Genomic DNA, 11,343 nt, shown 5'->3' with positions numbered 1-11,343 from the left:
GTGTGGACTTCGAAGAGCTCTGCAAGAGGAGGGGGTCCCCAAGCAGCGGCACCTTCAGGCTGTTAAAACGGAGAAAGTACATCGCCGTTGACGAGTAATACCTTATCTTGGTGATTCTCCGTGTGCTGCTTCCCTTCCTGACGATGTCTCTTCAGGATCCCTTCCGCCAAGGCCGCGGAATCTTCTGAGAAGCAGGCTCCTCTCGCCTTGTTTCTCCCGCTGGACTCGAGTGCTGCAAGCCCGCGCGCTGCTCACGGCGTGGAGTCGACTGGGGAAGCCAGCCCGTCGACAAGGCATCTTGAGCTTGCGCCTTCGCCGTCTCTCCTTCGCGGCCTTGCTTGGAGTATAACAAGCGTGCCAAGGGTTCCTCCCCTGGTCATGGACGGCAGCTGGATGGCTTCGGTCTTGGGTTCCTCTTCAAGTAGCGGGCCTCCACTCGTTCGGGCTCCTCACGAGGCCTGGCCCGCAACTGGGCGGGCGCCAGCCCCCAGCCCCCCCCCCCCCCGCTGAAAGGGGGCGAGCCGCTTCGGGGCCCATCCGCGGTCCCCGCGGCGGAGGACAGAGTCAGCAGCATGCTCGAGTCGGTGCAAGAAAGCAGCATCGTCCGCCACAAGCTCTTTCAGGAGGCGATGGGCGCGATGAACCGGCTTGGTGAAGAGCTCGTGGATGTAGACGCGCGCCTCGTGGCCGAGGGTCTTCGGCTGGTGGAGGAGCGGCATAAGCTGAAGGTGGCCATCAACCTTGGGCGCCACCAGCGCGAGCTTGATAATGTGAAGGCCGAGGCTTCCCTCGCAGCCTCCCGTATGGACTCTTCCCGAGCTCTGGAAGAGGCTCGGGAAGCTGACCGCCGTCGTGAGGTCGCGGAGAAGCGCGTGTGGGAGCTCCAAGCCTGGAGCGCCATCTTGGATCAGCAAGTGGAGGCGCGCAGAGCCGCCCTGGCGTCGTTGAGGGGGACGCCCGCTGAAGAGGAAGAGATTCTGAAGCGCGAGGAGGCACTGGCGCTTGAAGCCGTGGAGCATAGCCTTGAGCTCGAACGACTGGAGACGAGGGAGCGTCAAGTTGCCCAGGCGGAGGATGCCGTCGGCGCGCGCGAAGCCAGGGCCTAGGAGGAGGTCGATCGCTGGGTGGCCGAGGCTCGCCCGGGTCTTGAGGGTAGGCTTGACCTGAAGTTGAAGCTCATGGAAGCTGAGGCCGCTGGTAGGACTGCTGCCCTCAAGTCCAGGTTGACCGAGGTGGAGCGACGCGAGGAGGCCACCACAGCTGCCCTGGTCTCGGCGCAGGCCGAACTGGCTTGCACCCACGCCGAGCTGCTCCCCCTTCAGCAACGGGTTGCTGACGCCGAGTCCGTCATGCGACAGAACATGGAGGAAGTGCTTCAGCGACGGACGCTGGAGCGCGTGCACGCCCCCATGATCCAAGACCTCAGGAACAGGGCCAACATCGCCCTAGGCCACATCTGTGATGAGAATGCTCCTCATCCCCACACGAACGACTACGACGGCCACCTCTGCTTCTTCACCGACATGGTGACGCACCTGGAGAACCGTTCCGAGAGGGCTCGCCAACTTATTGAAGAGAGGAGCTGCGACCTGCTGGGGCATGCGTTCTTCCGCGTCTTCAGCCATCTCCAGAACTCCGACCCCAACTTCGATTTTGACACCGCCATCGCTCCTGTACCCGAGGCCATCCGGGGCGACCTATCGCGATGGGTGGAAGACAATGTGGACGCGCTGGTCAGGGCCTTCATTTCCGATGACGATGGGGTGGTGGTCGCGGCAGACGCGGGCAACGTGGTCGACGATGGTGATGGCGGCGCTGGTGAAGGTGATGGTGATGCCAGCGATGGTGGTAGTGATGCCAGCGACGCATCTAAGGGCAATCCGGGGGACGTGGCGAGCGACATGTCTGACTGATCCTGTGTTTCCCAGTTGTTTGTCCTGCACACAGAAGCTCGAGCGCAACCCTTGAGGTTGTAAGAGCATTTTTGGAGGGGAAGCCCCTCATGTAAATATACTACGACTTCTATCTCTTTAGGTCGAGTTGGATATGCGTCTTCGTGAACTCGCGTATCCTGGGGCAAGGTTTCTATTGCGGTTTACCTTAGCCTGGACGAGCCCAAAACCGACTCATGAGATTGCGAGTTTCTGGGGAGCTCCTGAGGAACTCGTTGACACGCCCGAGGGGGCGGCGTGATAAGCAAGCGCTAGCCGTGGCGCGTCATGCGTGTGGCGCGTGTGCGCCATGCCCAGCCCCGCTCGCGAGGGGCCCGCGAGGGGGAAGCAACATGCGCGAACTCCGAAATAAGGCAAGAACCAGATAGCAAGAAATCGCTCGAACGAGAAAAGGCACCCCCCGCGCGCATCAATGAAAATTCAACTTCAACTTAAATCCAAATCCAGAAGGCAGGGTTACAGAAAAGAGATCCAAAGCAAATGGCCGCGTCCGGCGCCTAGTCTAGTCTTCATGTCCGCTCACCAGTGCGGAGCTAAGTGCTGCCACTAGGACGTGGGATGGAGCCCCCGAGGCCAGAGGGCGGCACTCCTGAGACTTCGGGGCGTGTACAGCCCCACTCGTTATTACGTGAGAGTGTCACGGGCGGAGACCTTCACAGGCGTGAGCCTTACTTCATATCGCCAGACGCGGGCCCTGCCTTGTGCCACCCCTACCACCTTTGGGACGACCGGAGACCAGGACGGCACAAACGAGGACAGAGGGGATGCCAGCGGCGCCCTCGCGACCACGGGTCCTCTGCCAGGGGAAGGCTCGCCGGTGCCTCCCCGGCAGAGGGCCTACTTCCAGGCGATGCCTTGCTCCGTGCTACGCGGGGAGGGGCCTTGCTCCTGGCCCCTCCCACGCAGCCCCTGGTGAGCCTCTCCTGGTGAGACGGATACTGCCACGCCGGAACCGTCGCCTGGCGCTATGACCTGGTTCACTTGAGATTCATGGTTAGCCTAAGCCTGCCCCTAGGAGATTAGTGGTACCCTGTAGCTGTTGTCGACGGCGCGGTTGGTGGGGCTCTTGGGCGGCTCCTGGAAGGCCTCAGCTCCTAGCGCCTCCTCCTCACAGCCTAGCTCGAGGAACGAGCCAGGGTCATCTTTCAACATGTACTCTGGTTCATCATGTGGGGCACGTAGGCCTCCGACGCCCTTGCCCCGAAGACCTCGCCGAAGTGCCCCATGCTCCATGTCGCCCGGCCCATGATGCCGTCCTGTGGATCGTGGGGTAGTGCCCCACCGGGGCCATGTGCGGCGACGCTCGTGCCCGCACCCATCTGGGGTGGTGCGGGTGTGACGGGCGCCATCCGCCGTGGATCACGCTGGTGTTGACGAGGCCCCCAGGCGCACTCGCGGGCATGCGAGCGCGGCGAGGCCCGCCGTGGGATCCAGCCGCTGCCTGGGGCGTGAGCTGGTAGCAGAAGGGCGGTGCTCCTGTGGCTGCTGCGTCCAGGAGCTTGGCGACGCGTTCCAGCAGTGCATCCCGGCTGCTCTCCATCAGCCGGCACCGCAGCAACTCCCGCGCCACCGTGAGTGCAACCCGCATGTTTGCCGGCTCCCTCCGGGTGTACGGCACCGTCGCCGCGGCAGGGCTTGCGGCCCTTGCAGCAGCTCGCGCCTGTCGTGGAGTAAGAGCAGAGGGTGAGTGACCGCGCCACCCACACCCCGCGGTGTTTGACGGTGCGTGTGCCGCTTGAGGTGCGGGGTTGAGGTCTTCTTGGGTAGACGGTGCCAGCCTGGCCGACCAGGCCGCCCAGCGATCGGTATCGGCTCTTGAGTCGCCTGACATCGGAGCTGCGGAGCGCCGAAGGATCAACGAGCAGAACGGATGGTGGAAGGAGAACTCCGGCACACCCCTACCTGGCGCGCCAAATGTCGGATCTCGGGTTCCGGCAAAACCCTCAAGGTTCGAACAATGGAGTGCGCGCGAAGATCTCCCCCTACCGATCCACGTCCTAGCTTCGGTAAGATCTGACGGGCTAACTCGACGAACTCGCAACACGAAGGACACAAGATTTATACTGGTTCGGGCCACCGTTGTGGTGTAATACCCTACTCCAGTGTGGTGTGGTGGATTGCCTCTTGGGCTGAGGATGAACAGTACAAGGGGAAGAACAACCTCCTGAGGCGAGGTGTTCTTATGCTTGGTGGGTGTGAGGATGAGCTGAATGAGTTGCATACCCGTCCTCTCCTACTGTGGTGGCTAATCCTATTTATAGAGGCCCTGATCCTCTCCCCAAATAATGAGCGGGAAGGGAGCCAACAACGGCCAATTTGAAAGGGGACAACTAGTACAGCTTATCCTGACAAAAGCAGTCTTTGCCTGCAAAAGGCTCTGGTGGTGACGCCGCGTTGGGCTCCATGGTGACCTCCGTCTTGCCGTCCTGCTCGCCTTGGTCTCATTGCACTGATATGGAAAGCTTTGCTTGACGCCTCGGTACTCCGCGCCTACGCTTGCTTCCGTAGCACCAAAGAGGAAACAAGAACACTGTGCGCACTGGCGCTCACCTGGCGCCCGCCTGGCCTTGGTCATCATGGCTCACGTCACTGGAACCTCGCGAGGTTTACCTTGCCTTGAACTCTCCGCCCCTCGCGATCCAGCCTGGTGAGGCCGCTGTCGGATCACGGGTTCTGGCAAAACACTTAAGGTTCGAACACTGGGGTGCGCGCGAAGATTTCCCCCTACCGATCCACGTCCTAACTCAGCTACGATCTTACGAACTAACTCGACGAGCTCGCAGCAAAAAGGACACAAGATTTATACTGGTTCGGGCCACCATTGTGGTGTAATACCCTACTCCAGTGTGGTGGTGGTGGATTGCCTCTTGGGCTGAGGATGAACAGTACAAGGGGAAGAACAGCCTCCCGAGGAGAGGTGTTCTTGTGCTCGGTGAACTTGGGGTTGTTCCGGTCTCTCTCGATCTCTCTCTTCCCCCTAGCTATGGTGGTGGCTAGTCCTATTTATAGAGGCCCTGGTCCTCTCCCCAAATATGGAGCGGGAAGGGAGCCAACAACGACCAATTTTAAAGGGGACATCTAGTACAGGTTATCCTGATAAAAGTGGTCTTCTCCTTCAAAAGGCTCTGGTGGTGACGCCGTCTTGGGCTCCACGGTGACCTTCGTCACCGTGGAAGGGGAAGGGATCCTTTGGGCAAGCTTTATTGAGGTCTTTGAAATCGACACAAAGGCGCCAGGATTTGTCCTTCTTTGGTACCATCACCAGGTTTGCTAGCCAGTCCGGGGGTTTTATTTCTCTAATGAATCCGGCCTCCAATAACTTGGCTAGTTCCTCTCCCATGGCCTGTCTCTTAGGTTCGGAGAAACACCGAAGAGCTTGCTTAACCGGCTTGAATCCCTTTAGGATATTGAGGCTATGCTCGGCCAGCCTGCATGGGACTCCTGGCATGTCTGAGGGATGCCAGGCGAATATGTCCCAGTTCACGCGCAGGAACTCTCGTAGTGCGGCCACAGCGGGGTTTAACTGTGCCCCGATGGAGGCTATTTTTGTAGGGTCCGTTGGGTGGACTTGGAATTTGACTATTTCATCCGCTGGTTTAAAAGAGGTGGACTTGGATCTCTTGTCGAGTATCATGTCGTCCCTATCCACTATGGAGCGTAGCGTGGTTAATTCCTCGGCCGAGAGGGCTTCGGATAATTCCTCGAGGGCCAGTGCCGCTGTTTTGTTTTCGGCGCGGAGTGCTGTGTCCGGATCACTGGCGAGAGTGATGATTCCGTTGGGCCCGGGCATTTTGAGCTTCATGTACCCGTAATGGGGTACGGCTTGGAAGATTATGAACGCCTCCCGTCCCAAAAGAGCATGATAACCACTGTTGAACGGGGCCACTTGGAATGTAATTTTTTCGGACCTGTAATTATCCGGCGTGCCGAATACCACATCTAGTGTGATTTTCCTAGCACATCGTGCTTCCCTATTGGGCATGATTCCTCTAAAGGTTGTGCTGCTTTGCTCAATGCGGTTCCAGTCTATTTCCATCTTTTGAAGAGTTTCCCCATAGATGAGGTTTAATCCGTTGCTGCCGTCCATGAGTACTTTGGTGAGTCGAAAGCCGTCCATGATTGGACTGAGGACCAGTGCGGCTGGTGCTCGGGCAGTTCAGAATTTAGGTTCGTCACTGGCATTGAAGGTAATAGCCGTGTCGCTCCATGGATTTATTGCTGCTACGTGGCAGATTTCGGCCATGTTGCAGAGTGTGCGCTTGCGCCTATTATTTGATGCGAAGGTCTCAAAGATTGTTAACACCGTATTGTTATCCACGGGATGGTGCTCTGTGGTATTTGGGATAAGAAGATCCTCACCACTTTTGGCCACCTGCCGGAGTATCCAACATGCTCTAAGGCTGTGAGTTGGTATTGTATCTGCTGTACTATGAATTTACAGGGTCCGTTGAGCCATCCCTCCAGTATGGTTCCATGCCCTGTAGAGGGTTTTTGTTTCTTTAAAACTAGCTCGGGTGTCATATGATAGTGCACCATTTTACTTCGGACTGGGTGTATGTTCAGCGCCGGATTATCCCAAAATTTCGTTTCGGTTTTCCAGGCGCTTTCCATCGCACAGTACTTTCGTACTATGGACGCCAAGTCAGCGAAGCGTGATACGTCACGGCGACTTAGGGCGCTAAGGCTGCATCTTCCTCGCGACAGTCCTTAACCTTGTTGAATACAAGGAGGAATCTGGCCCAGTAATGATCTACTGTCTCATGGGGCTCTTGCCTGATGTGGGAAAGATCGTTTATGTTTGGGTGGGTGGGTGGAATTGAATCCGAACCCTTACCCGATCTGCGATCCAGGGTTCGGATTCAATTCTACCCACCCACCCAAACATAAATGATCTTTCCCACATCAGGCAAGAGCCCCATGAAACAGTACATCATTACTGGGCCAGATTCCTCCTTGTATTGAACAAGGTTAAGGACTGTCGCGAGGAAGATGCAGCCTTAACACCCTAAGTCGCCGTGACATATCACGCTTCGCTGACTTGGCGTCCATAGTACGAAAGTACTGTGCGATGGAAAGCACCTAGAAAACCGAAACGAAATTTTGGGATAATCCGACGCTAAACATACACCCAGTCCGAAGTAAAAGGGTGCACTATCATATGACACCCGAGCTAGTTTTAAAGAAACAAAAACTCTCTACAGGGCATGGAACCGTACTGGAGGGATGGCTCAACGGACCCTGTAAAATTCATAGTACAACGGATACAATACCAACTCACAACCTTAGAGCATGTTGGATACTCCGGCAGGTGGGCCAAAGTGGTGAGGATCTTGTTATCCCAAATACCACAGAGCACCATCCCATGGATAACAATACGGTGTTAACAATCTTTGAGACCTTCGCATCAAATAATAGGCGCAAGCGCACACTCCGCAGCATGGCCGAAATCTGCCACGTAGCAGTAATAAATCCATGGAGCGACACGGCTATTACCTTCAATGCCAGTGACGAACCTAAATTCCGAACTGCCCGAGCACCAGCCGCACTGGTCCTCAGTCCAATCGTGGACGACTTTTGACTCACCAAAGTACTCATGGACGGCAGTAGCGGATTAAACCTCATCTATGAGGAAACTCTTCAAAAGATGGAAATAGACTGGAACCGCATTGAGCAAAGTAGCACAACCTTTAGAGGAATCATCCCCAGTAGGGAAGCACGCTGTGCTGGGAAAATCACACTAGATGTGGTATTCGGCACGCCGGATAATTACAGGTCCGAAGAAATTACATTCCAAGTGGTCCCATTCAGCAGTGGTTATCATGCTCTTTTGGGACGAGAGGCGTTCATAATCTTCCAAGCCATACCCCATTACGGGTACATGAAGCTCAAAATGCCCGGGCCCAACGGAATCATCACTCTCGCCAGTGATCCGGACATAGCACTCCGCGCCGAAAACAAAACAACGGCACTGGCCCTCGAGGCATTATCAGAAGCCCTCTCGGCCGAGGAATTAACCACGCTACGCTCCACAGTGGATAGGGACGACGTGATACTCGACAAGAGATCCAAGTCCACCTCTTTTAAACCAGCGGATGAAATAGTCAAATTCCAAGTCCACCCAACAGACCCTACAAAAACAGCCTCCATCGGGGCATAGTTAAACCCCGCTGTGGACGCCGCACTACGAGAGTTCCTGCGCGTGAACTGGGACATATTCGCCTGGCATCCCTCAGACATGCCAGGAGTCCCACGCAGGCTGGCCGAGCATAGCCTCAATATCCTAAAGGGATTCAAGCCGGTCAAGCAACCTCTTCGGCGTTTCTCCGAACCTAAGAGACATGACATGGGAGAGGAACTAGCCAAGTTATTGGAGGCCGGATTCATTAGAGAAATAAAACACCCGGACTGTCTAGCAAACTTGGTGATGGTACCAAAGAAGGACAAATCCTGGCGCCTTTGTGTCGATTTCAAAGACCTCAATAAAGCTTGCCCAAACGAACAACCATTGTCCTTTAAATTGAACTCATAACCCTGACTCATCAAGCACGAGGTAGAAATAATGTTCCGACTAAGTGCAGGAATATAATAACAATTATTCAATTCCAAAATAAATCCAGAAGGAAGCTGCAGCTGCATCGTGCCGACCTCCAACGCAGCAACTCTTGCTTTGTTGCCGACCCTTATGTCAATCTCCCCTTGTGCCACACGCCTAGTTCTTACCAGCCCCTGCATCGAGTTGCAAATATGAACAACCGATCCGGTATCAAATACCCAAGAGCTACTAGGTATGTCAGCAAGGTAAATGTCTATAACATATGCAACAAGTGTACCTTTGCCCGAAGAAGCATTTCCGGCCTTCTTGCCATGCTTTGCAAGCCACTTGCTACAGTTCCTCTTCCAGTGACCGGTTTCCTTGCAATGATAGCAAATGGTCTTCAAGTCCGGTCCAAACTTTGGCACAGTTATACGTCTCCAACGTATCTATAGTTTTTGATTGTTCCATGCTATTTTATTATCAATCTTGGATGTTTTATAATCATTTTATAGTCATTTTATATCATTCTTTGGTACTAACCTATTGACATAGTGCCAAGTGCCAGTTGCTGTTTTTTTCCCATGTTTTTTACATCGCAGAAAATCAATATCAAATAGAGTCCAAATGCCACGAAACTTTACGAAGATTTTTTATGGACCAGAGGGAAGATATTGGGCCCTGGTAGCACCTGGTGGGAGTCCCGAGGAGGGGACAACCCACCAGGGCATGCCAGGAGGCCCAGGCGCGCCCTGGTGGGTTATGCCCACCTCGGGTGCCCCCCAGACCACCTCTTTGCTCTATAAATACCCAAATATTCCCAAAACCCTAGGGAGTCAACGAAATATTCATCCAGCCGCCGTAGAGTCCAGAACCACCAGATCCAATCAAGACACCATCATGGAGGCGCGCCCTGGTGGGTTGTGCCCACCTCGGGTGCCCCCTGAACCACCTCTTTGGTCTATAAATACCCCAATATTCCATAAACCCTAGGGGAGTCGACGAAAATCAATTCCAGCCGCCGCAGAGTCCAAAACCACCATATCCAATCTAGACACCATCACGGATGGGGTTCACCACCACCATTGGTGCCTCTCCGATGATGTGTGAGTAGTTCTTTGTAGACCTTCGGGTCCATAGTTAGTAGCTAGATGGCTTCATCTCTCTCTCTCTCTTGATTCTCAATACAATGGTTTCTTGGAGATCCATATGATGTAACTCTTTTGCGGTGTGTTTGTTGGGATAGATGAACTTTGAGTTTATGATCAGATCTATCTTTTTATATCCATGAAAGTATTTGAGTTTCTTTGATCTCTTTTATGCATGATCTCTTATAGCCTCGTATTTCTTCTTCAATATTTGGATTTTGTCTGGCCAACTTGATCTATTTATCTTGCAATGGGAAGAGGTGCCCGGTAGTGGGTTCGATCTTACGGTGCTTGATCCCAGTGAGAGAAAGGGAACCGACACGTATGTATCGTTGCTACTAAGGATTAAAAGATGGGACCTATATCTACCACCATAGATAAACGAATCTCGTATACATCATGTCATCGTTCTTATTGCATGAATTTAATACACTAGATGCATGTTGGATAGCGGTCGATGTGTGGAGTAATAGTAGTAGATGCAGGCAGGAGTCGGTCTACTAATCTTGGACGTGATGCCTATGTAATGATCATTGCCTGGATATCATCATAATTATTTGAGGTTCTATCAATTTCCCAACAGTAATTTGTTTACCCACTGTTTGCTATTTTTCTCGAGAGAAGCCACTAGTGAAACCTACGGCCCCTCGGGTCTTCTTTCTCATGTATTTGCCTTTGCGATCTACTTTTTATTTGCTTTTATTTTCAGATCTATTAAACCAAAAACCCAAAAATACATTTCTGCAATTTATTTTCTTTGGCGTTCAATCTATCAATATTTACAACTTTCTCCCGTCCATGTTCCATTTCTGGCGCCATTACCTGAAAGGGATTGACAACCCCTTTAATACGTTGGGTTGCGAGTGGTTGTTATTTGTGTGCAGGGGTTGTTTATGTTGTGTTGCTTGGTTCTCCTACTGGTTTGATAACCTTTGTTTCATATCTGAGGGAAATACCTATCGTTGTTGTGCTGCATCATCCCTTCCTCTTTGGGGAAATACCGACGTAGCTTCAAGTGACATCACACAGCAGTGGAGGTTACCGTCTCCGTGCCCTTTGCCTTAGCTTTTTTCTTGGACCAACTCTTCTTGAACTTAGCCGATTTTTGCACCATCAACACTTGATATGTGCCTTTCTTAATATCCTACTTTGCCACTTTGAGCATCCCATGTAATTCAGTGAGCTTCTTATCCATGCCATGCATATGATAGTTCGAGATGAATGTCCCATAGCTGGGCGGAAGAGAACCCAGAACTGCATCAGTAGCCAGCTTATCCAAGAGCGGCAAGCCCAACCGATCCAAAGCTTGCACATATCTGATCATCTTGATCACATGTGGGCTCAATGGATCACCTTACTTCAGCTTGCAATCCATCAAGGATCGCCAGGCATTGAACCTTTCGGTCCTAGCCTGTGTCTGAAACATGCTCTTGAGACTCCCGATCATATCGTAAGACTCAACATTTTCGAAATGCTGTTGCAAATCGGGCTCCATACAAGCCATCATCAGATAGCTTATCTCCGTTGATTCATCAACGAGTTTCTGGTAGGCATTCTTAGTTGTGGCACTAGCATTATCGGCAGGTTCCTCTGGAAGTGGATCCTCTAGAACATGTTCCTTTTTATCGTGCTTGAGAACAACTCTCAGATTTCTATACCAGGTGGTAAAGTTTGTTCCATTCAGTTTATCCTTTTCCAGAATTGATTTCAA

The sequence above is a fragment of the Triticum urartu genome, chromosome 6A (assembly GCF_056163025.1).
Source record: "Triticum urartu cultivar PI428250 chromosome 6A, HENAU_Tu73, whole genome shotgun sequence".
In the NCBI taxonomy this organism is placed as follows: Eukaryota; Viridiplantae; Streptophyta; class Magnoliopsida; order Poales; family Poaceae; genus Triticum; species Triticum urartu.
This window is presented reverse-complemented; position numbering follows the sequence as displayed.